Source organism: Hyperoodon ampullatus (assembly GCF_949752795.1).
Source record: "Hyperoodon ampullatus genome assembly, chromosome: 7".
Lineage (NCBI taxonomy): Eukaryota > Metazoa > Chordata > Mammalia > Artiodactyla > Ziphiidae > Hyperoodon > Hyperoodon ampullatus.
In genome coordinates, this window is record NC_136920.1 from 77103274 (window position 1) to 77129871 (window position 26598).

At 41.7% G+C, this 26598-nt stretch overlaps 3 pseudogenes across 3 annotated transcripts in view; 1 reads left to right on the plus strand and 2 right to left on the minus strand.

Annotated features, from left to right (window-relative positions):
* LOC307055613 (centrosomal protein of 78 kDa-like) overlaps positions 1-26598 on the plus strand; it is a 591539-nt pseudogene that overhangs the window by 305999 nt on the left and 258942 nt on the right. The gene's annotated exons all lie outside the window — the stretch shown is intronic.
* LOC307056583 (centrosomal protein of 78 kDa-like) overlaps positions 1-26598 on the minus strand; it is a 170850-nt pseudogene that overhangs the window by 119168 nt on the left and 25084 nt on the right. The window lies entirely within an intron of this gene.
* On the minus strand, positions 22012-25932 carry LOC307056585 (3-hydroxyisobutyrate dehydrogenase, mitochondrial-like; annotated as a pseudogene). The gene is made up of 2 exons: positions 25921-25932; positions 22012-23034 (listed from the first exon to the last, which is right to left on the minus strand). The product of its transcript is annotated as a 3-hydroxyisobutyrate dehydrogenase, mitochondrial-like (transcript).

The window sequence follows — 26598 nt, forward strand, 5'->3', positions numbered from 1 at the left end:
ATAAAAAAAAGTTTATTCCTTTGATCTAAATTTACTAAAATAGATATAAATTGTCTGTGTTACATAATATTTTCAAATGTAACTTCCTTGTCTTACAATACCCTCACTTGAGACAGGCAATATAACAGATGTATTATTAAAATGCCTGCTCTTTCTACAATCTAATGGTTTTCAACATGACTTAGTCAATCAGTAAATACTTACATCAAAAGTTACTGAGACCAGGGACTTCTCTGGTGGTCCAGTGGGTAAGACCCTGTGCTCCCAATGCAGGGGGCCCGGGTTTGATCCCTGGTCAGGGAACTAGATCCCGCATGCATGCTGCAACTAAGAGTCCACATTCTGCAACTAAGATTCCGCATGCCACAACTAAGAAGTCTGCATGCCACAACTAAGACCCAGTGCAGCCAAAAAAATAAATATTAAAAAAAAAGAAAAAAAGTTACTGAGACCAGTGGTTTTTAAATTGTAGTTCTTGGAGTTTGGGGATTTTGTCAAGGACATTTATGAGTTTATGGAAGAGTGGAGGGTACAAATAATCAAAGCCACACTTATTTTGTATTTCATAAAGTTATTGGGATTACATGTAAAATTTTGTTTGAAAGATGGGATATGTTCTATTAAACATCTGGATGTCACTGACTGTACAGATGCTTTTCAAATGTAGAGGTTAATAATAATAATAATAATAATGCATATTGAGCATTCATTAAATACCAGGCACTGTTTGAGTGCTTAAGAGGCACTAACTTATTTCATCTTAACATCAATCCAGTGATCATTATCTCAATTTTAAAGACGTAGAAATCAAGGCACAGAAAAATTAAATATCTGTCCCAGTTAGTAAATGAAAGAACAATAATCAAACTCAGGCCGTTTAACTCCAGTATGTTCACTCTTACCCACAACATTAATTCACTTTCTTAGGACCTCCTTGGAATAGAAAAATGGACAATCTTAAAAGTCAGAAAAAAAGAGACAAAATAGACTCAATGAAGTTTCTGATCAGAAAAGCAGCAATACAAAAGTGGTATTAAAAAATATTCATCTGCTAATTAATGTAAAATAAATAATAGGAGAACTAACTTTGGGTATTTGGGCTCATTCATTTATTAATGAATATTAATTGAGCTAGTTATCATCCTTTGTGATTAGGCTACATTAATGAACAAAGCATAAAGAAAATTCTGCCCCCTTGGACTTTCTAATGGATCCAGAGACTAGTTACCTTGGCCCAAAGACCTGGCCTAGGAGGATAGCAAGGAGCCTACAGAGTGTTAGTTGAAAAAACAGTCAAATTTTTTTCTATCTAAAGGCTATGGCAGAGATAGAAGAATGAGAAAATCAGAAAGCGGGACTAGGTTTGGAGAGAAAAATGATTTTGAATAGCTATCTTTCAAGGAATAGCAAGACATCCATTTATGAATATTTAGAAGGCAATTAGCAAGACAAAGTTGGGGCTTTAGTGAGAGTACATTACATGGATACCATAGCCATTTCCCACTGAGGTAATAGCCAATCCAATGGTAGGTTTTAGCTGGAAGCATAAAATTGAATCAATAGTCTGATAAAGGAGAACCAGAACACAAAATACAGAAGTATGGTGAATTCCCAAAATAATGGAATGGGAAAAATCAAAAAGAAGCACTCAAAGTAACAAACTGATTTGCTAAATATGTAAAAAGAGTAACAGGTAGTACATAGTCAACACAATTACAGCAAAAAGATAAGAGTCATCTGTGAGGAGCAAAAAATCAAAAGCAATTGAGATTTTAAGGTAAATGAGACAGAAGAAAAACCTTTGAATTTGGAAATTATAAAGCCATTACTGATGTGGAAAATGAAATCTTGGTGCAATGTGGAATGAAAGCAGGGTGAAAAGAGAACATAAAGAGTTCGTATATGTCATTTGTTTTGCACATATAGTACAAGGAAGGGGAGGACTAGACCATTAGGAAGAAGGGCATGCTTCATTTTGGTGGTAACTGCATCAAGAACACTACAGGATTTTGAAACCACAAATTAGCTGATGATTAGAGAAAACTTTACTTAGCTTTAGAAAAGCTGTGCTTCAAATAGCTTACGGATAGCCCAACTAATTCCTTAGTCTTTCCACTACTATATGCTACTTCCAATAGAGTAATACAAACCTGTCACTTGTTTTTAATAATGCTTGCTCATTTCCCCAGCAGTTTTCTCTTAATCTACTATCTTTGACTTCCTTGCCTTAGCTTACAGTAACATTTTAATACAGGGACTATAACAATAATGCTGGACTCATTTATAATTCTATCTCTTCAAACACACTTTCTTACATGAAATGTTCTTAGGATTCATTAAAAAGAAAGTAAAGTGACAAATAAGAAAACCCTCTTTTAAAAAGATTTTTTAAAAAACCTTTGCTCTGAAAGGCAGATATGAATCACTGACAGCACACATTTGGATATTAGCTAGGTGTAATAAAGTTCTCACACTCTTTCACTCAAGCTTTGTTTCAGTCCAACTGTGCCCTCCACAGTCTTATCAAGTGAATGAAGGTGACTTTAGCTTGAAAGGAATCTGATAAGTCTCTGATACTCAGTCCACACTTTTCAGACAGGAAAGCAATATTTGATTCTTTATAAAAATTTCCGACCTATTTAATTTGGGGGAACTCTCTAAGATAAAAGGTAATTAAATTTAACAAGTGGATACATTTGCTTGGCTGTGTGATGACCACTGGAAAAGAAAATAAAGTTTTATATAGTCTAATTGTGTCCTTTGATACTGAAAACTATTATTAGTGACAATGTGGAATTTTACCGGAGCCCTCGAATCCTGGAAAACAGCAAAAGTTAAGATATCCCTCTGCCCTTTGTGTTGTGGAAAACAGCTTATTCCTAAGAACCACCACAGATGCCTCCTCTTGTTTACCTATGGCAATGCCAGACAAAGATATTCCAAATTGCCATTTTTTTTGTCTCATAAATTATCATCTGAAGTGTTTATTCCTACTAATCAATTGGAACAAACTGCTTATTAATCAAACTGTAAAGTTTCACTCCTTCCTCCAGGCTCCAGAACTCGGACTCACTGTCAGACTGAGTCAACATATAATCTCTCCTAAGAACAGGCTGACCTCAGGGTAAAATATTCTCTGATCTACCATCCACTCAAGCTACTCTTTTATCCCATTTTCCCACACCCTACCCTTAATACCCTTGTTACTTCCTCTCAAGAGAAGAAAAACCCCTTTTGATTAACCACTGAGAGGCTTGCAGATCTTAGGGTCACAGCATTCTTCCTAATGCAATAGTTCTCCTCCCCCAATTGCAATAGGCCCCTCCTCGCACTTACCCTTTTGAGTAAAGTTTCTCCTTACTATGCTGCTATTGTTTGGGTTTTTTTAGTTGACATTGGCAACTGAGAGAAGAAGTAAATATTGCTGCATGTGGATATATGTGATAATGGGGGATTGAAAACTCTAAAATTTTTCATTGATTTTTATTGGAGTATAGTTCTTTTACAATGTTGTGTTAGTTTCTTGCTGTACAGCAAAGTGAATCAGTCATACATATACATATATCTGCTCTTTTTTAGATTTCCTTCCCATTTAGGTCACCACAGAGCACTGAGTAGAGTTCCCTGTGATATACAGTAGGTTCTCATTAGTCACCTATTTTATACATAGTAGTTATATATGTCAGTCCCAATCTCCCAATTCATCCCACCCACCTCTTCCCCCCTTGGTAACCATAAGGTTGTTCTCTACATCTGTGACTCTATTTCTGCTTTGCAAATAAGTTCATCTCTACCATTTTTCTAGATTCCACACATAAATGGTACTATACAATATTTGATTTTCTCTGTCTGACTTACTTCACTCTGTATGACAATCTCTAGCTCCAACCACATCTCTGCAAATGGCACTATTTCATTCCTTTTTATGGCTGAGTAATATTCCATTGTATATATGTACCACATCTTCTTTATCCATTCTTCTGTTGATGGACATTTAGGTTCCTTCCACGTGCTGGCTATTATAAACAGTGCTGCAGTGAACACTGGGGTGCATTCATCCTTTCGAATTATGGTTTCCTCTGGATATATGCCCAGGAGTGGGATTGCTAGGTCAAATGGTAGCTCTATCTTTAGTTTTTTAAGGAACCTCCATACTGTTCTCCATAGTGGCTGTACCAATTTACAGTTCCACCAACAGTGTTGGAGGGTACCCTTTTCTCCACACTCTCTCCAGCATTTATTGTCTGTAGATTTTTTGATGATGGCCATTCTGACTGGTATGAGGTGATACCTCACTGTCATTTTGATTTGCATTTCTCTCATGATTAGTGATGTTGAGCATCTTTTCATGTATTTGTTGGCCACCTGTATGTCTTCTTTGGAGAAATGTCTATTTAGGTCTTCCACCCATTTTTTGATTGGGTTGTTTGTCTTTTTGATATTGAGCTGAATGAGCTGTTTGTATATTTTGGAGATTAATCCCTTGTCAGTTGCTTTGTTTGCAAATATTTTCTCCCATTCTGAGGGTTGTCTTTTCATTTTGTTTATGGTTTCCTTTGCTGTGCAAAAGCTTCTAAGTTTCATTAGGTCCCATTTATTTATTTTTGTTTTTATTTTCATTACTCTAGGCGGTGGGTCGAAAAAGATCTTGCTGTGGCAAACTGTAAATATTAAATGATTTGGTTCATTCAGTGAATTATGAGTGTTAATGAATACATTAAACAGTCCACAAAGAGAAACTCCTTTAAGCATCTGCTGTGTGCTAGGGTTTCCTCTACTAGGCCACAATTAGAAAAATCTGTTTGCTCAAAAAACACATAGGTCAGTACAGAAGACTAACAAAACCATCATGAGATGCATTGATAGAAATGTACACAAAGTGCTATGTTTACATTTGATAAAGTCATTTACTATGAGTGCCTAGGGTCTATGGCAGGAAAATGATGTGACCAGAAAAGTTTTAGAGTAAAGGTGATATCTGAGAAGACCATCAAAGAATAAACACGACTCTGTCAGATGAACAAACTGTGAAGAATCTGTATTTGGCATTGGGAACAAAGTGATCACAAAAAGCCCAAGTAATACCATGGTTCCTCTGGAGAGCAAAAGTAGTTGGAACTGACTCAACTGTAGCTCACATATGTAAGACAACTGAAGGGGAGCTGGAAAGATGAGCAGATACAAAGCAGCACAGCCTTTTACAACTATGAAAGTTGGAGACTGCACAACTCCAGTGGGTACCATTCATAATAATATCAATGTGAATGACACAGGCTGGAGTTGTGTACAGCCCTGAGCAAGACCTCTGAGCAGGTACCAAATTAGTATTTTTATGCCAAGTGGATAAGTTAGGATGCTTTTGGTAGCAAAAAAATGGAAACCCAATCTGTCTGTCTTCAACTTTAAGAGGATTTTGGAAAGAACATCAGGGCTCATGTAACAGAGGAGGACCCTATGGGGCCTTCCTAGGATAGACCCCTCCCCCATATCCTCTACTTTAGCTCCTCTCTGAAGTACATAGATAACAGTATTTGATGCACATTTCCTGCTTTACAGATGCTAAAACTCCCACTAAATGGAAGGTTAACTACTTAATGACCATGAGCACATAGCCCCCAGGCCTACTGGAGCCGAAGAATTGATGACGTTAACCCCTGTGTCACTGTCCTGAAACCTCACCATCAACCAAACAGAGAACTGTGCACAAGCTAATCACATACCCTGGGACTCCCCTCCCTCACCTTGCCTTTAAAAACACTTTGCTGAAACCCATCAGGAAAATGAGGTTTTTTGAGTACTAGCTGTCCCGGACTCTTTGTATGGTGCCTTACAATAAAACACGGCACTTTATTTCACGACAACCCAGTGTCAGTAGATTGGGTTTATTGCACGTGGATAAGTGGACCCAAGTCTGCTTCAGTGACACTCACAATACTGCTATGGGGCTTTTGCACAGCAATGGAAACCATAAGCAAGACGAAAAGACAACCCTCAGAATGGGAGAAAATATGTGCAAATGAAGCAAGTGACAAAGGATTAATCTCTAAAATTTGCAAGCAGCTCACACAGCTCAATATCAAAAAAACAAACAAACCAATCCAAAAATGGGCGTAAGGCCTAAATAGACATTTCTCCATAGAAGACATACAGATTGCCAACAAACACATGAAACGATGCTCAGCATCACTAATCATTAGAGAAATGCAAATCAAAACTACAATGAGGTATCACCTCACACCGGTCAGAATGGTCATCATAAAAAAATCTACAGACAATAAATGCTGGAGAGGGTGTGGAGAAAAGGGAACCCTCCTACACTGTTGGTGGGACTGTAAATTGGTATAGCCACTATGGAGAACAGTATGGAGCTTCCTTAAAAAACTAAAAAAGCGAACTACCATACGACCCAGCAATCTCACTACTGGGCATAAACACTGAGAAACCCATAATTCAAAAAGAGTCATGGACCACAATGTTCATTGCAGCTGCATTTACAATAGCCAGGACATGGAAGCAACCTAAATATCCATCAACAGATGAATGGATAAAGAAGGTGTGGCACATATATACAATGGAATATTACTCAGCCATAGAAAGAAACGAAATTGAGTTATTTGTAGTGAGGTGGATGGACCTAGGGTCTGTCATACAGAGTGAAGTAAGTCAGAAAGAGAAAAACAAATACTGTATGCTAACACATATATATGGAATCTAAAAAAAAAAAGAAAGGTTCCGATAAACCAAGGAGCAGGACAGGAATAAACACACAGATGTAGAGAATGGACTTGAGGACACAAGGAAGGGGGAAGGTTAGGCTGGGACGATGTGAGAGAGTAGCATGGACATATATACACTACCAAATACAGAATAATAGAGAGCTAGTGGGAAGCAGCCGCATAGCACAGGGAGATCAGCTTGGTGTTTTGTGACCACCTGGAGAGGTGGGATAGGGAGGGTCGGAGGGAGACGCAAGAGGGAGGGGATATGGGGATATATGTATACATATAGCTGATTCACTCTGTTATACAGCAGAAACTAACACACCATTGTAAAGCAATTATATTCCAAAAAAGATATTTAAAAAAAAGAAAAAGAAAATAATGGAGGGTTTGTAAAGAAAAGGGAAAAGCCAAAAAGTGCTGGATATAACTGAGGATGTCTGCATTAGGAATTCTGCAGCACTGTGAACTACAAGAAAATTGAGTAGGGGGATGAAGATTTAGGAATGTTCAGCTTTTTATGAATTTAATTCCTTTTTTCACCTTTTTTTTATGAGTAATGGTTAAAATTTGGATTCCTTTATAAATTACTTTTGGGTGATTAACTGTGTTTTTTAAAATGCATCTCTGTACAAAGACTCTCTCAAATTTATTATGGTGGCCTAAATAAATTAATACATCTTGAAGGTCTTAGTGGTAAATCACCATGTTTAATTCCAAGAGAATTTAAAAGGTAAAGAAAAAGTAGTTTCAAAAATATTTTCAACAAGTTGACATTTATGAAAATTTTTGAAAGATGAGCAGCCATGGGCATACCACCTTATTTTAGCTGATGAACTAATGAATATAGACTTCACACATTTTCAAAGTATTGAACTGCCTTTTCTTCTATAGCAATCCGCAACATATACCAGGTTAAAAAAAACCAATAATCTTAAATCATGATTTCTTCCCTAAAATCCCCTTTCTACTCATTTATAAATCCTCAATATTAATTTTTCCTATCATATTTCTCAGCCTTGATTATTTCACATATTTGATGTACAAATGTATTGAACACTTACAATATGTACAAGATACTTTTTTTTTAAAGCTACATGTTAGCTGACTCTTCTGTGCTTGGCACTGGAAGATACACTGTTGGAAGATTCAGCCCCTGCCCTCAATTTTCTCACAGGTTAAAGAAGATTCAGACAAGTAAATCCACAATTCAACACTCTACTATAAAAGGTATGAGAAAGGGTTGCCCAGGGGGTTTTGATTGTAAAGAGCAGGAGAAACTATCTTTTCCTGGGTATGGGAGGATTCCTAGAGGAGATGTTACCTGAGAAAAGGAAGATGAGAAGAAATTGCCAGGTGAGTAAGGGATATTTTTTAGCTTTTATTTCTATTCAATTCTCACAAAAAAAGAAAAATTCAAAAAAATAAATGAAGGTATGTGACTCTCAGAGCTCCTTAGGCTCTTTGGTATCTATATTTGTAGCTGGAGATACATGTGCCACAATTATGTTCTAAGTTAAGGGAGTCTGCGTGTGTCATGCATCAAGCATGTAGCACAAGCTCATGTTAATAAAAATAGCCATTCAGGCATAATCAAGGTAGAAGAGCAACAACTCACTACATATTCACCAATACCTTTCCTCTAGTCTCCTCTCCTGTGTTCCTTTCACCCACCCAAATGTTTTGGTGTGTAAACTTTCCTCTCAAGACAATGGAGTCCACAGCATGGCCATCACAAGTTTGAGTGTTGAACAATAGGTGAGATCCCTAGTGAATAATTACACCCAGTTGGAGAAGACTAAACAGTGCTTGGAGCCAGGTGAGAGAAATAGCGTTTGGCTTATCTGCTCTGAAATAATATCTGAAAGACTCAATCCATAAAGTTTCCATATGGTTGAAAGCAAGTTGAAGAGTGAACACTGGGTCTTAACATTGTGTGTGTGTGTGTGTGTGTGTGTGTGTGTGTGTGTGTGTGTATGTTTTGATTCATCGAATGTTAGGGAGAAACATTTTATGACAGAAAGAGCACTGGCCCCAGAGGCATGGGTTTAAAGTTTTGTATCTGTCACTCTCTTGACAGGAGGCTTTTTTAAAAGCTCATTTAATGACTCAGTTAATGCTTTTTTACATATGAAAAAGAATGAGCCTTTTTCAAACTTAAAAGTTTGATGATTTCATGGTCACTTTTAGTCGCAGCTTTTTAAGATTCCCCATCTAAATAAACTCTTAGGCTCCATGACGTGTGCCCAACCTAGACATGCCGAAGGGGCTCTGAAATCCTGGCCTGCTTTCAGCCAACTTTATGCATTTATATCAGCTGATTTGTTACTTGATAAAAACGTTCAGGATAATGCAGTCACTTTTTTCAATGTTGTAGAAAAGACCACTTCAGAAACAGATTACAACAGCCATGATAATGGACCGGAGTCCTGAGGCATTGAGCTGAGAATTCCATCTCCCCCTGCATGAGAGAGGCAGGTTGTTACCCTCTACAGAATCTAAGTTGGGGATTTGCTCCCTAACCCCCTAACTCTGGCTAACAGCTTCCCATCAGCCTACCATCTGTGAATGAATCTGGACCTGCAGATTTATAGTCTCAGTTGGTACCGTGTCTTAGGATGTGGAGGACAGCTTGCTTATTATTCCCTAATGTTGCTTCTTCTCAATCTTAAGAGCTAACTCAAGATTTAGTGAATCATCTATACACACGTTACATGAGCTACTCAGATTCCCTCCCACATCGTGTCTTCCAGACTGAGGAGTTCTTCCAACTGCCTATTCTCAAACCCCCAACCTCACCCACACCTTCAGCTGAGGAGCTGCTTCCTCAGCTGCAATGGAAGGGGGAGGCTTCTGGAAGCCTTCCAGTGCCAAACGATGCAGGGGACACGGGTTCGTGCCCCGGACCGGGAGGATCCCACATGCCGCGGATCGGCTGGGCCCTTGAGCCATGGCTGCTGAGCCTGCACGTCCGGAGCCTGAGCTCCGAAGCAGGAGAGGAGACAACAGTGAGAGGCGCGCGCACAGCAAAAAAAAAAAAAAAAAAAAAAACCACAGGAAAGAATTGGGGCAGGAAGACGGGCAGTGGACATGAACAGGCCCTTCATATAAAAACAGAAAGACACCAGTCTGAAAAGACCACAGAATGAAGGACTCCAACTACGTGACATTCTCGAAAGGGCAAAAATACACAGACAGTAACAAGACCAGCAGCTGTCAGGGGCTTGGGGGCACTGGTAGGATGTTCTGGTAGGGCACTGGTAGGGAAGGTGGCCCCCAGGGGTGTTTCGGGCAGTGAAATGGTTCTGGGTGGCACTGCAGTGGTGGCTGCAGGTCATCACACCTGTCCAAACCTGAACAGTAGGACACAGAGAGTGAGCCTTAATATAAACTACAGACTCCAGGGGAGAATTAGGTGTCAATGCCGATCCATCACTGAGATGACGCGCCACACAGGCCAGAGATGTTACCAAGGGAGGGAACCCAGAGGGACGGGTATAGGAAAGTGCTGTCTGCTCGATTCTGATTCTCCTATAACCCTAAAACTGCTCTAAAGACTGTCTACCAATTAAAAAGAAGAAACAGCTTCTAAGCACGTGAAAATACTCTCAACCTCATTCACGATTCAGAAAAACCCCAAGGGAACGTCCATACTGCTTACCGGGGCCTAGGATGAGCGGGAACACGCCGCGGCCTCGCCCCTTCCTGTCGGGCATCGCGCTGGAGCCCAGAGTCCCCCTGACTTGACCCACCGCACCCCACCCCACGTTTCATGCCGTCCACAGTCTCTACACATGACATCTTTTGATCAGATGACTCACTGTCCCAATTACAAGGTTTCAGTTTCTCCACAGGAAGAAACCAAAACCAGCACAGAGGGGAGGCTCTTCAGGAAACCTCAGGGTCTGCCTGCCTTCATGTCCCGCTCTTCCTGACGGGAGGCCCACATCCTAAGGAAGGAGATCCTTACCAGCACCTCAGGAGCCTCATCCAGTCCACCTCACGCTGCTCTGAGAGCCTCGCCAACCTCTGCAGCTACCCAAGTCCTGGGCACTTGAGGGCCGTCCCCCTTCCCCGAGTCACTGAGCCACGTGCTCTGACAATGCATTTAAAACCAGGCTCTCGGACTTCCCTGGTGGCACACTGGTTAAGAATCCGCCTGCCAATGGTGGGCACACGGGTTGGAACCCTGGTCCGGGAAGATCCCACGTGCTGCGGAGCAACTAAGCTCGTGCGCCACAACTACTGAGCCTGCGCTCTAGAGCCTGCGCACCACAACTACTGAGCCCGGGACCCGCAACTACTGAAGCCCGCATGCCTAGAAGCCATGCTCCACAATAAGAGAAGCCACCGCAATGAGAAGCCCGCGCACCGCCACGAAGAGTAGCACCCGCTCGCCGCAACTAGAGAACAAAGCCCGCGCGCAGCAACAGAGACCCAACGCAGCCAAAACTGAATAAGTTAAATAGTAAACAAATAAAAAATTTAAATGAATAAATAAAAGCAGGCTCTGCTTTGTCAGCACTCTGGAGTTCCCTACGTATCGACGGGCAGGATTCCCGTCCTCTCATGTAATTACGTCTGTGAAGTGCCTTTCCCGAGGAGAACAGAAGCTCCCGGAAGCAGGGAATTGCTTCTTAAGATCACATGCACAACCTGAAGACATTTGATGTTTATGTCAAAGATAAAAGACAGAACACTAGATGGTGTGAAGGGTCCTCGAGGCCAAGAGCCAGGCAAGTAGCACACTTCCCCTGGGGACCCTTCCATCAGCAGAGAAGAAAATGTCCGTGGACAGAACTGGCACTCAATTCGTTTTGAGCTGAGAAGCACCCATGTAATTACATAGGCTCCCCAAAGAGTAATTACTCCCACATTTAAGAAAGGAGATGGCTTTTCAGGCAGGGAAGGCAAGTACAGTCTTCCCAGCTGGATGCACTGTGTGTGCTGATGGTCACGATGGAGCTGGGCCCCAGAGCTCTGCTCTCCCCTCAAACCCCCAACCTCACCCTCACCCTCAGCTGAGGACCTGCTTCCCTGAGAACAGAGAAGCCATCGGAGGGCTTCCCCACCTGCAACCCAGCTCTGCCATCCCCTCCCCACTCCAGGACCACGGGCAGCAGCTCTCCCCTCCCCTACACGCATCTACTGGATCATTCCCACTGTTATTTCTCCCATCACAACACAAAACAACACAACATCCTCCCCGGACCTCAGCTCCTACCCCAGCTACTGTCCAGTTTCTATTTTCCCCGTCACAGCAAAATGTCTTGAAAAAGTTGGGACCAGAACAAACCCAGTTCTCCCACTCCTCTCTCCTAAGCCTCTCCGATCAGGATTTTACCCCACAGATCCATCCAAACGCATCATCGGCGAGGTATGACCTCCCCCCAGTGCTGGGCTCGATGGTTAATGGCTCCACAGAACGGCAACCTCGTTTGTCCAGTCACCCAGGAAACCTCTAAAGTGCTTCCCACATGCAGACAAAACGCTGTGATTAATATTTTAGGAGAAATACTCAGCGTGGAGAATACACTTGAGCTGCTGGAGGAAAGAGGTAGCGGCACAGAAAAAAAGTTTCTGTAACTACAAAAATGAACGGATAAGCTGTTTTAATAGTAGCAAGTATGGGATGAAGGAGAACAAATAAAAACCATTTAGAATACGACATTAACAAGCCTCACATTACAACGTGGTAACAGAGGATGGAGAAGGACTTTAGAATGAACTCATTTTTCTGGGCTGGTGACAGGCTGGATGATGCAACGATGAGCCGCCAGGGACAACAGGACAAGGCAAGGGGCAGGGGAGCTGTAAATAATCATTTCTGGATCTACTGGATCTAGTAATCCGAGGTGCCCTGTGGACAAACTCCATAGAGATGCTGGCAAGTGGCTGGACAGAGGCATCTATCTGGTCCAGGTGGGAGAACTGACAGAGTTGGAGGTGAAAAGCACCAGAGGGTGAGATCAGACGGGTTGAAGAGTCATGAACCAAGGGTGAAAAGACAACACACAAAGAGGGCGGAAGAAAGAATCAGTCAGGAAGACAGCAAGGAGAGATCTGTCACAGAAACCAACAGAGCAGACTCTGCAGATGGCAAGGCGACAGTGGTCTGAGGTGACGACTGGCAAATCTCCACTGCTTTGTATGCTGGATGCCAGGTCACCTCAACCGGATCAGGTTCCGTGGAGGGGCAGAACCAAGACCGCAGGCTGCACGATACAATTCAGCTGGGAAACAAGAATCTTTGCCAGAGACCTCACTGCATGGTGTGTAACGCGACCCTCTGAGATTGTAACAGACAAAGAGCGAAATTTACTGGAAGGGTGACAAGGCTGTTCTTCCAGATGATCCTCATTGCATCCCTCGACTGAGCACTGAAAACAATGTACCTATGTGACAACGGTGTTCTACTGAACAGACAAGTTATATGCACTGAGTGCTCCCTGGACAGCACGCTCTCGGCTTACAGGAAGCACAAGGAAGGCACCAATGTCAACACGTTAGGGGCTGTCTCTCAGGAAGGCTCGCGGCCTACAGCGGGATCCTCAAGGAAACCTTTTAACGCCCGAGAACAAAAGTGCTTCGGCAGGACCATGTAAGTCGAGCAAGGGATGGTGTTTTGCCACAAATGTCAAGAACACGAGGCTTGTACTGTGGCTCTAAGAGGATCCTGGGATCTACACGTAGAACTTGCCAGAAACACTTGGTGCTGACCTGCTCCTCTACGCTTTGTCTAACCACATCTTTTACCTACTCCTACTTTCCCATTTTAACTTTTGAACTATTCGCCTCCCAAGGTGTTATCACAAAAGAACAGCAGCAGGTAAATACGTAAACAGCAAAACTCACCAGAGGCTGATTCATTTTCCGCTGCTCTTGGAACAACGTGCAGGACTGTGACAGTGGAGGCGGACCTGGAGAAGGAAAACGCAGGCAGTGAAGCTACGACTGAAGTGGCTCGGGGTGCACGAGCACCCGCCCCGCGCTCCACAAGAGACACCTGTGGGAGACCCATCCTTTCACCTTCAGAAGGGCCTGTGAGAATAAGGAGGGAGCAACCACCCTCAGGTCTGTGATTCCCACGTGACTGTGGTACCTGAGGGGATACTCTCTTTTTCCGTAGCGAGTGTACATTGAATCCTATTGAAATAAACCTCCGTCATTAAATATGAAATTTAAAAACGCTTATAGTTTACCTCTTCTCAGTCTGTTAACAACTTAGATCAGAAAATCCACAGGATACCCAGAATAAAGGGACACACTCAGGTGCGTTTCAGTCTTGCAATGATTTGTACAAACTTTACAAACTTAAGTGCGACGCTCAAAAACATCTTTTATTAACACTGACTTTAAGTGGACAGAACACCTGCCCTAGGAGTTTGGAGTCCTGTGAGCGACCCCACGTGCACACCCGGTGAGGATCTAGGACAAGTCATCTCCCTTCTCAGGCCCAATCGCTTCCTTCCTCAACCGAGGCAGCAGGACAGAAGCCTTGCAGACTCATCCTGCACCAATTACACTGTGCGATTCCACAGGGCACAACCCAGGGGGGCAGCGGACGCTTACATTAGACAACCAAGGTGCTGACACGCCTTGAGACACACGTGCGAGATGCCGAGATGGCGACAGGAGGGTGAGTACTAGGAGGAGGATCGGGGTTGGACGGAGGGGAGGACGCGGCATGTCCCAGCCGAGCCTGTGGACCCTGCTCCCCCAGGACACCCGGAGCTCACAAGTCCCAGGGGTGCCCCATCAGGAGCAGCAGGCCCTGTCCTCCAGCCCAGCCCCTCCACCTCCGGGAAGCAGTCAAACCCTCCCGGTGGCTCTACTGCGGGCCCTGGGGCGGGCAAAGCCAAGCCCCGCTCTCCAAGCCGCGGTCTCCCAAGCCCTGCTCTCCAAGGGCCGCCGGCTCCACAACCGCCTGCAGGCCTGCAGACGCAACACCTACCCCGTGGGGACTCGCTCACCAGCCCCGGGCTCCCGAGGCTCCGGTCCGGGGGCTGCTCCTCGGGCGTGCTCCTCTCTCGGGGTCTCTATTTTTAAAATATTTATAAGTAACCCATTTTGTAGAAAACACCTATCTTTCATCGTAAGAATTATGACACTTTATACTTTCATTCCAGCCTAACATTTATACTCTATTTTCTACCATTTGGCAACTTATACCCTATGCTCTAGTCAAAAAGAATCTCATTTACAGTCACTTAAATATATTGTGTTGGTTCTCAAGTCCAGGATGTTCCTTCTGCCTGATATGCCCCTGACCTTCTCTCCACGTGGAACATTCCTACTGACGTTCAAAACCTAATTCCAAGACCCCCTCATTGTTGGCATTCTCTTTAATATCCCCTAGAAGGGTTACTGACTCCAAGTTCTGTTTTACAAATTTATATTTTTATGATCTATTTATTTAATAGCCTATCCCTATTCGATTGTAATGAGTTGTTCATGCATCTCTCACACTCTCTTTTGAGTTCCTCTGGCCTTTATTTTTTCTTTTATCTCTTACCCATAAGCACAGTGCTTGCCCCATAGTACGTGCTCAACGTGTTGGCTGAGTGAAAAAAGACACCTTTTTAGCTCTAATCATTTGTGAAATTTCATTTAAAATGACATCAGATTACCCTTTGTTTCCTAACTTAATTTCTAGTACTGTAGAATGTACACTCAGAACATCGTCAGTGGCCTACAGAAACAGTGTTCTCACTGGACTTCATGCATATAGTCAACCCCCTTATAACTTTCTCTGGCATACAACTGCCAGACATGTTATTAAGAAAAAAAAAAAAAAAAAAAAAAGATGTACCAACCCCTCACCTATTAGAAAACTTCCAGAAGCTCTCCATCCCTTATTGTATCTTTTCTACTTGATTTTTCAAATACCTCTGTCTTACTTAATCTATTCAGAACTGCCTTTTCCACCTTTGGCTTTCATTTTCAATTTCATTCATATCATTATCTGCACTTACCCATAGAACCTAAGCATATTTCAGTTTCTTATGCAAGTTTCCTCACTAGAGGTCAAAGGGGCAAGGACTATTGTGATAAAATTTTAAATAAATAGACGATAGAACTTTGTTCTATTGGTCTGGGAAAATTACTACCTGAAACAAAATAATTCTGGAAACTGAAGGGATCAGACCAGTCAGCTTTGTTTACTTCAGACTCAAATCAATGTCTTGTCTTTACCTCAGCTCTGGTTACATTTAGAAAAAAGTACTGTAAATACAGTGAATGAGCAAGGCCACTATCTGAGACGTGTCTGGGTCCTTAGTATAGTAACTGGGGGAATGGTAAGCGTTGGTCAATGTTTGCTGATTGATGACTCAATAGATCTGGTTAAGCCTCACCATCAGAATTCCAGATTTTTTAACAAGCTTCTCAGTCTTTTCAACCCAAAGAAAAAACTAAAGAAAACCAGATGACAAGAATTTCAAATTGTAAAATATCCTGGTTGTCAAATTTAAATAGGGATATCCTGTGCAATGGAGAGGCTGGCTGGTGCCAATTTCACATTTTGTTCTCTAGTGTCCGGACGAAGCCTGCTCTGCCAGTGAGCTGACAGGTCGAGAGCACTCCAGCTTCCACAGACACCCGAGAACTTTCTATTTTTCATGGTGTTCCTGCCTTACCTAAGGGAAGGACTATATTCACAATGAAAAGAGTTATGATTAATCACCAGTAGAGAGATTCTTCCACTTTCTGGGTGACCACGTTGAAAGTCTGGTATAGTCAACACTCCCTCTAACATAGATCGCGTATTGAAATGAGAAAACTATCACCTAATATGGCCAGAGAGATGAAGGGACTTGGCCCAGCTGAGCCCAGGAGACACCTCTAATTCAAAACCTCAACCATTAACATAGTGATTGTGATCAAGGAGACTTACAGCACATAAGAGATTCAAAAAGCATATTAATCCACCTCCGGCAACACTGCCAGTTTAAAAGAATCATTAACCTTCTCTCCCACTTGATTCAACCTGGCTATGTATTATACCACTCTAAATGCTAGCAGACTCTATGCTTATGGCTTCCATTAGGTAGCACTTAGTATACACGAAAACTTTCTTCAAGAAGTAATTACTTTTGAAACCATAAACGTTTCAGTTGGGAAAAGAGAAAAAGAAAGGAGGTGCAAGTAAAGGGAACTAGGAAAAAATAAGAAAGTACCCTCAAATATAAACATGTTCATTCAAAAAATAATTTAAAGGGGATTTAAATGATACTAGGTGAGCATTTATTCTGTTTCTGCTTTAAATAAAGCATTCTGTTCTATTTGTTAGGTGTTGTACTTGTTTAGTATCTAATGTCTGTTAAAAACCTCTCAAAAGAGATGTATTCATTCTGGTATCCTAAGCACCTATCTGGATGAACAGCACAAGCAATGGGAAGTCATGGGGCATAATGGACCTTGCAAAGCCTCTGGAATCCATCTCTTACTTATGGTCTTTGAGACTCAGGCTCCTCCTCTACGTAGTGTTCATAAAACTTAGTGGAGATAGAACACTAGGGACACAGAAGGTCAAAGCAGGTATTTACTACGACTTTTCAAATATCTTCCTTTAGGAAAACAAATATATTTTATTTGCAATGAGGCTTTCTTGTGAATTTTATTCTTCTAAAGAAAAATATTTTTAGTGAACAATTGATTCGTTTGCCTCCCTGTGCTACTTTATTGACAATACTCAGGTAGGGGTGGTTTTCTCTCAAGCAGTTACCTCCATGTGATTTGTATTTCAGACCTTCCTAAAAGCATGTTTTCCTGCTCTTTCTTTCCACCCCATCCCAGCTCTACTTAAAATATTGTGATCCTCTATTAAAATGCACAGAACCCTGGGAAAATAAGGAGAAGCAAAATGTTTGTCACTGCCAGCTCTGGTATGCATATATCAGAGAATAAATTATAACTGATGAAGACAGAAATGGGACCCATATCTGTCTGACTTCAGAAACCAGAAGTGTAGGGCTTCCCTGGTGGCGCAGTGCTTGAGAGTCCGCCTGCCGATGCAGGGGACACGGGTTCGTGCCCCGGTCCGGGAAGATCCCACATGCCGTGGAGCGGCAAGGCACGTGAGCCATGGCCGCTGAGCCTGCGCGTCCGGAGCCTGTGTTCCACAACGGGAGAGGCCACAACAGTGAGAGGCCCGCATACAGCAAAAAAAAAAAAAAAGAAACCAGAAGTGTAGCTACTACAAGCTGATGAATTGGAACTCAGATCAAGGCCTAGAGTGGAGAGGAGTCTTCTGATCAGAAGGGGAAAGTAAACAAAGGGCAGCGTTTAATTATTTAATAATAAGTAAGAGAATGACTATGGTGTTTTTACAGAACAGGATACAATATTGAAATAAAACCCCCCAAAGTGACACAGAAACATAATGCAATCCTCTTAAGCTACAACCCTTCCTAAACCAAACCATACCATTCTCTTCACACAGCCTGGAAAGTCAAAAGAAAGGGGATACTGATCTGCATCACACTGGCATTAGAAGCAGATCTAGTTTTAATGAAGTTTTACTTCATGGACTGAAGTTTCCCCCCAAAAAGGGTAAGCTTTTTTCTCAAGAAACATCACTGTGTAATAATCAAGGAGCCAGGGATGGTGGTATTAATTGTTCTAAGTACAGGGATTTGTTTTGCAGAAAGAAGTACCAATCAGAAAGAGAACTGACCAATAATTACTTAACAAAACTGCTTCAGAAGTAGATTTCTAAATCTACTTTTAGATTAACTGATAGTTAGAAAAATCTTACTAAGTTTATTCATTTAGAGGAAATCTGTGCAAGCCTCTGAAACCAAGAGGTATTGTATCAAAAGAGATAAGGTCACTAGACACTTATGTAAGAGCTACTTCTTCCTCAAATGGCCACCATATAGTCATTTCTGACTATTACATTACCAAGAAGTAACAATGCACCTTTAGGAAACTAGTATGAAAGAAAAACATAACAAAATTTTTTGCAGGTGACTCTTTGATCTCATAGGTGTGTGTTAATTTTCCAAATTTGGGACTGGATCCTGCCTTTACAAAATGCTCCTTGAATTATCGCATTGAAAATCTTCTCTTTTACTCCTTATTGTAAACACTGTATATGTTTTTAAGAAGACCAATAAAAAATATGGACTATGGGGCTTCCCTGGTGGCGCAGTGGTTGAGAGTCTGCCTGCCGATGCAGGGGACACGGGTTCGTGCCCCAGTCCAGGAAGATCCCACATGCCACGGAGCGGCTGGGCCCGTGAGCCAGGGCCGCTGAGCCTGCGCGTGCGGAGCCTGTGCTCTGCAACAGGAAGTGCCACAGCAGTGACAGGCACGCGTACCGCAAAAAAAAAAAAAAAAAAAAAAATATATATATATGTGTGTGTGTGTGTGTATATATATATATATATATATATACACATATATATATATGGACTATGAAATTATTTTTCCAGTAGTGAAATTATGGAGAGTATGACTTGCATTTCTACTGTATTCCCGCAAAAAGAGGAAGTCCTTGTCCACAAAGACTGTCATCAATGTTAACTCTGGGAGAAAAGTATTTGTAGTTGTCTCATGCTTTTTGATGAGAGACTCTCACTTTTCCCCGTCTCTATTGTGGGAAACAGGGCACACTTTGGGCTGAGAATTCATGCTGTGGTCGGAAAAGAAAGAAACGAAAAATACCCTCCTTAACACTGCTCTTTAACAAGTTCAGCAAATGGGCCTCAGGCATTCTAAACAGCAGCAATTAAAAAATAACTTTAGATTTCATACATTTCTTCCAGTAGGATGAAAAGCTGAGGTATGTTAACTTTAATTTTATGGTTTGGGTGAATACAGAGTTCGATTACTCCCTGTCAAAGCAGAAATCAGCCTTTTACAGGGAATAAGTGCTAATTAAGCAAAACAGAGTAAGCATGTTATATGAAGTATATTTGTTTCTTTCCTGTGCACTGTGGCTGCACAAGCTCTAACCACAGTTTCCGGAGGGACCATCAGTGCTCCCTAAGAATGCCAATGCAGTGTTCCGTCCAGTTAGTGGGGTGCAGAGACCAGTCAGAATGCTGATGCTTTCCACAAAGGAGATGGGGCTAGGGAGGCAAATGCAATCAGGGAGTATTACCTCTGTCTTGTGTGCCTGCTACAAAACAGTGTCCTCTCAAGACTACTCTATCCCTTCTTTGCTTTATACGTGTATGTGTAAGTTTGTGTATGTAAGCTTTACAAGTCTCTCATAAGAGAAAACTAAAAATGCCCAGGAAAAAGACAAAACTGCTTCAACAGAGAAAGGTCTCTCTGTTCCAGTTGAAGAGGATATAGAGTTAATAACAGGAAATATCCATCCCCTGAAACTGTAGGAAACATGGATGCTTCCACAATTTACTCAAGGTCTCACTGACCAGGCTGTAATTTTAATTATTATTTCTTATGATTATGGTAGATAAAAAGTCTCAGTAGTATGCTAAAACTCTTTAACACTTGTTGACCTTTTTTCTTGATAGCTTTCCTCCTGCCAGGCTCCAGCCAACAGTAGCAGTAACAGATATCCAGATCTTAAGAGGATAGAAGTATAATGGTGCACTGAATATGGAAAGGAAGAACCAGTAATGGTTCCTATACATTCATAACGCGAATCAGCATCAAACTAAGGAAAAAAGCTTCCCCAAGAAGAAGTTGACAGCAAATAGTTTCGCCTCTTAATGCATTGAGGAAACAACTTTGAAGTTATCCGTAGCCACCACTTCTGAAGCGACCAGTAGCTTTGCAACTATTAGTTTACTTGTATTAGATTAATTTATATTAGAGTTTATTTAATGTAATTGCTCACAAATTTTAAACCATTTTGTAGAGTAGTGTTCTGTATCTGTTTAAATGAAATGTTTTCCTAAGCTCAAGATCAGTGTTTTTATGTTGTGTAAATTATGAAATTACTGTGGAATATCTGGTAAACTTGATAGGAAACCCCAGATGTCAGCACTTTGCTGGGCAAGATTTAAAGTGGCCCACACCATTAGCCCTCATCAGGAGCAGTAGCAGCAGGCTAAGTCATAAGGGCACGCCCATCCATTACATTCACCCAGGATACCGTGAGTGAGAATCAAAGGGCAGTGAGACAGAGACCTCTGTGCTCAGATTCCACTGCCAAGAAACGGCCTAAGTCAGCTCTTGTTGTTGAAGAAAATAACCCTTTAGGAATCAGACTGAATCCTATTTTAAGTTTTAGAGGAGGAAGGATACTATTTAAACATTGATGAAATGTGCCTCTCTTTTTTTATCAGCATAGAAATTTATTTGAATTCAAAAGAATATGGTTATATTTAGCATAGTGTAATAATTATCTAAAGCACGTATCATCGCTGGCTCTGAAACAGTTCTAAAGATGTCATTCTTTTGAAGTAAAAAATATGCAGTAAAAATGTACAAGGAAGCAAAAATATGAAAAAAACAGTTTGCTGAGTATGGGAAGTTGTTACAAGAGGGGCACACCAAGATAATTGTAAGAGTCCAAATTACATAACATGCAGCAAGGAGTTCTCTTGCTTTAACAACTCCTAGAAAATAAACCAGTAATCTCAATGCAAGAATATCACCACTGGGATAACAGGACAAATTTTCTGAGGCACACAGGTAGTAATTCACTATACTTCCCCTTTCTCTAATACCTTTTCTCACACCAATTTCTTTTCTTTCCTCGAGGATAGATTTTATCCTGTTGAAAACAATTTTAGTTTTATTTGTAAAGTGGAGTAAATAATATCCTGAGTGAAGTAGGCAGCGTTTTAGCTGAAGATGCTCAGGAATCAAACTTTTGAAAAAGGCCAATCAGCTAGCTAGCTAGCAGTTACCATCAGTGGCTTGCAGAAAAAAAAATTACAGATGATATGTTTGTTAAATAGATAAAAAGAATAAGCAGTTTAAAATGGGTGAAAAATCCCAGGATCTATTGTGACCTAGACCAGAGGTCCCTAACCTTTTTGGAACCAGGGACCGGTTTCCTGGAAGCAAATTTTTCCAGGGAGGGGAGGCGGGGTGTGTGGGGTTCAGGCGGTAATGTGAGCCATAGGGAGCGGCAAATGAAGCTTATAGCTGGCTTGCTTGTGACTCACCTCCTGCTGTGCAGACCACTTCCTAAGAGGCTGTGGACTGGTACCCGTCCGAGGCCAAGGGGTTGGGGACCCCTGACCTAGACACTCAAAAGCAGACAGTTGACCTTTGATTAAGCCCATTTTCCTGTGGAGTGAGCCATAAGGGGCTCCAAGACACAGTTTGGTTTCAATGTTTCAGTGTTCACAGCCAGAGGGCAAACTCAGAATGTCTCCTCCTCTTGCAAAAACTGGACCACGAATGAGAAGTAGCCCTTCACGCACAACATCCCTGCAGATCTGATGGGCTTGACTGCCCAGAAGGATTGGGCTCTTCGTGCTGGTAGCAGAGCCTCATGCTAATCCCAGATCCTTAGCCATGAGTGTTGCTCCAAATCCGCCCTGATAGTAATTAGCCAGGTGAACTCCATCCATCACCCCAGGTACAGGATTGTAAGTGTCACTTGACCAACATCGTCCTAAGCTCGTATTTAGGATTTTAGCCAAGAGTTTTGGGTCAAGCCCTAATCTGAGTCCCAGATTCATAGCTTCAGCAGTTCCAATCCTACTAATAGCTAACAGCAAGTGTTTGCAGATCTTCGAAGCCTGGCCAGTCCCAACAGCTCCACGATGCACCACATGGGAGCCCATGCACCACAGCAGCTCAACCCCTCCCATCCTAAATGTGAGGTTGCCAGACCGAGCCGTTCCCACACCACCAGAAACAGGGGCATCCGAGAAAACTGCTCCCATTTTCTCAACTTCTTTGGCCAATTCTCTCAAAACCATAGGATCAACAGTACTAGAATCTATTAATAGTCTTTCTTCACTTTTTTTTGAATTCCATTTGCTCCAGTATAAGCTTCTAGCGCATTGATGCACTGTAATAATTCTGTCACCTTTTTCGGCTACATCCGCTGCAGAAGACACTACCGGGTTCACTTGCATCTAGCAGCTCTTTGCATGCATCAGGGAACACATCAGCAATAGTGAGTGGCTAGCCATGTTTCAAGAGCTCTTTTGCCACTGGATTCCCCACGTTGCCTACTCCAATGAATCCAACTGGAGTCTTGGAAGCTACTGACCTAGAACACAGTGCTGCAAGGCTGGCCACCGACGGCTGCTGTGGACGACTCCCTGTACCAGAGGCAGGAGGTGGCTCCACGGAGACGGAAGGAGGCTGACACGTTGCCCGCGCCCCTCCTTCCCACGGTGACCTCCTCGACTCCCGGCTCACCCACTGGCTGCTATAGGGTGCGTGGTGCGGAGGGCCGGCTCGGCTGTGGCGATTCTTAATACCTCTTTGGTACTAGGTTACACATACAATTTCACCTACTGAGCGATTTAACAGAAGGAATTTTTTTCTACGGCATTTTTGTGGCACAGCAGATAGAAGCGAGGTCACTATTTCTTTGAAAAACTGAACTAAAAATTTATAGAAAGTCATGATTCATTCTACAAATATGCTGAGCCAAAGAAATGTGGAAATTGATGCGATGGAGGAAGAGCGCTAGACTTCCCTGATGCTCAACTGGGACCTTTCTTCTGGTGTCAGAACATGGTTGTGTAACTCCTTTAATCCCAGTGGATTTTCCAAAAATTCCAGAATCTTCAGATTTTGGTAGCCCCTGTTTACTGCCTTTGCCCCCCCATGCCAAACCCCCACCCCACCCCGCACACATTTATTTTTGGCCAGTTGTCCTCCGGGGGGCTTTTCTTTATATAGTTATTGCAGCAGTTTGTTAAGACTACTGACCCCCAGTGAAAATGCCCCTCCCCCCGTTTTCTCACCCTGTGTAGTTTTGTTCCACCTTGACCTGGGTTTGGTCACATGACTTGCTTTGGCCCAATGGCATATCAAGAGCTGAAGCTTGGAGAGTACTCGTGCTTTAGGGCTTGTCCTCATGGAAACCTGACATGTTAGGAAGCCTGGCTAACCTAGTGGAGAATAGGCACAGGCCACAGCCAGCACCAATGGCCACACATGTGAAAGCAACCAGCCCCAGTCCAGCAACCAGATGATGGCAGCCTCAGTAGTCACCTCAGGTGAAAGCAAGATAGATCCACCCAGGGGATCCCAGCCCATTCTGCTGATTCACAAATTGTGAGGAGATAAAGTGCCTGCTGTTTTAAACCACCAAGCTTAGGAGTAGTTCATCACACAGGAAGAGATATAACTATCTTCACTGTTAGATTATCTTCCCATTTTATACCATGTTTCCCCTCAAACCACTGCTCCTTTATCCAAGATTCTAGAAAAGAAATAACAACTGATGAGGCTGACAGAGCCTTAACATTTTTTAAAAGCCTTATAAACTTTTAAAATAACTATGTTAATAAAATCAATATTTATTTGATCACAAAATTATTTTCTTCAGTTGCCTTAAGAAGTAATGCAGAATTGTACTAAGTTTATAAATCGGGAGGCTCTAAAAATGTGTTATTCCTTGGATTCAAGTCCTAGTGTACTTTATGTGGGCATTCACGTTTGCAAAATGATTCCAGGAAATTTGCGATTTCATTTTACAACTTTGGCCTAAGGAGTCTTATGATATTTTACCTGAGAAAAATAATACATTAATTCCACTTTCAGCTATTAAACCCATGGCTTCCTGTATTTTCTAAATTCCCTATCAGTAAAGAAGACTACGTATAGCGTACAAGACTGTCATGATTAAGAGGAAGGTAGTACAGAAAGAACCTGTCAAATTAGGCATTGCCCAGTCATGTCAGTATACTAACGTGGGGAGCCACAGGCAGCTTGAAGCCTGGAAAAAAGACAGATACAATGTAATGATTATCCTAAGGATCCGGATAATGATTCCTATGATTTTCTTTTAAATATTAATGGCAGAGGATTCTGGGGAAATGATGGTGGCTACAGAGAAGATTTTTATCCCTGAATATGCCACCCCTCCCCTAAATACACAAGCCCCCACCCCCACAAAGAAGAAAGAAAAGCATCTAGAATAGCAAGATCAAAAACCCACAGACAACATCTACAACAAGGTGTCCACATGAACTGCAACATACAGCCAGGTAGGAACAAATCAACAACAGGAAAAAGACCTACATATGTGTATCCCAAGGTGTGTGCGAGGAAGACGAGGGAAGGACTCTCTCTCTCTTTCAGGAGAGCCAAAGGTTACTATGGTTCAAGAACTCACTGAGATTGAAAAACTCACTGAGAACAGCGACAGAAACCGGGAGTGAATGTTGCAGGCTCCACTTTGCAGCTGAGTGCAAGAACTTTGAAATGTTCTGAGGATGCCAAGTGTTCTGGGGTCTGTGAAACCTTGACACCTATCAAACCAAAGCACCATTCCAGAACAAATCCCCATACTCAACAAGGACAAGAAAGAGGAGCCCTGGGTAAATGGGCAGAGGAGGGCCGAGGAGGAAGATTTTAGAAATTTTAAGGTCATTTTTAAAAATTATGTTGTGAAGATAATAGAAGATAGTGAGCCCTGGAGTTCTGAAGCTAGAAATTATATTCTGATCTATGATTCCCTCCTAAAGTGGAAACTTATTTCATTTAAAAATGAGTGACAGAAGAGTATTCCACTCACATCCTGTAGAAAATCAGTGAGAAAAAGAAAGAAAAAAGAAGGGTGAAAAGAAAGTTCCAGCAAATCCTGAAAACGTGACAGAAAGACACGTCCACAGAACAAATGAAATTTATTGCCTGATATTGCGGAAAAAGTAAAAGAAATTTTAAAAGGAATAGAAACTGGCTTTAAGAAAAACATAAAAGAAATTAGAAAAAATCAGAAATGAAGTGATTGGAGAATAGCAAGATTTGAAAAGGTGAAAAAATTCAGTAAGTAATTTGTTTAAAAAAAATCATGTCTCGAGAGAAGGTTAAACTAGAAGGAACACAAGTTTGAATAAACACAGTGGATAATGCCTCCTTGGAGAAATAGCTGATTTCAAATCCAGCATAAGAAACGAACTAGATGTTCCTGTTACACCTTGTCGTACAAGAGAGCTGGGAAGACTTCAAAGACTACTGTGGTTGTGTGGAAAGGACTCAGGAGCCAACTTGAACAGGATCCGTGAACCTAAGAGGGGACAATCTCTGCATCGATATTTATAACAACCTCACTGAAAACAACAACAAAGAAAGAAAATACCTCATTAGTCATCTTCGGAAGCTACTTTGCAGTCAACCTTTCTCTCTCCTGTTTTTTCTTTTTTTGTAAAACTGGTAAATAAAATAAAAGAAACATTTATTCTTCCTTTCCTAATTAAACTGTAACTCAGGGCAACCAAGTAGTTGATGAAATAATCTTCTAGCTAGTAAATGAATAATAATCTAATTAGTAGAATATCACCATTTGGTACCCTTAATAAATTAATGGATCTAGACATTGATCATTAATGGCTGCAACGTCACAGTAAGACAGACACTTTATAGTTCCTTTTGGAATTCATCAATATTATCTATGAAGTAAACTTGACAAAAAACCACACCTGAATTATGTCAGTGCTCTAGATCTATCTACCAACTGACAGTAAATACATGGGCCAAAGGAGCATGATAAATATAGAAGCATAAAGGGGATGCAATCAGCATAATCCAGACAGTTGGGAACCCTACTGGATGAATGCTTTGAATTCAATGACAAATACTTGCAAGAAAAATGAGCAAATTGAGTTCTTTTAAACCTATACTTTAAAAGAAATTGTGTTTGGATCAGCAATCAAATAAATAATGGTTATTAAAATAAAAATACATTTATAGGACAACCAAGGAAACATGAACTGACTGGCTATTTGTTGATATTAAGGAATTATTATTATTTGCGGAT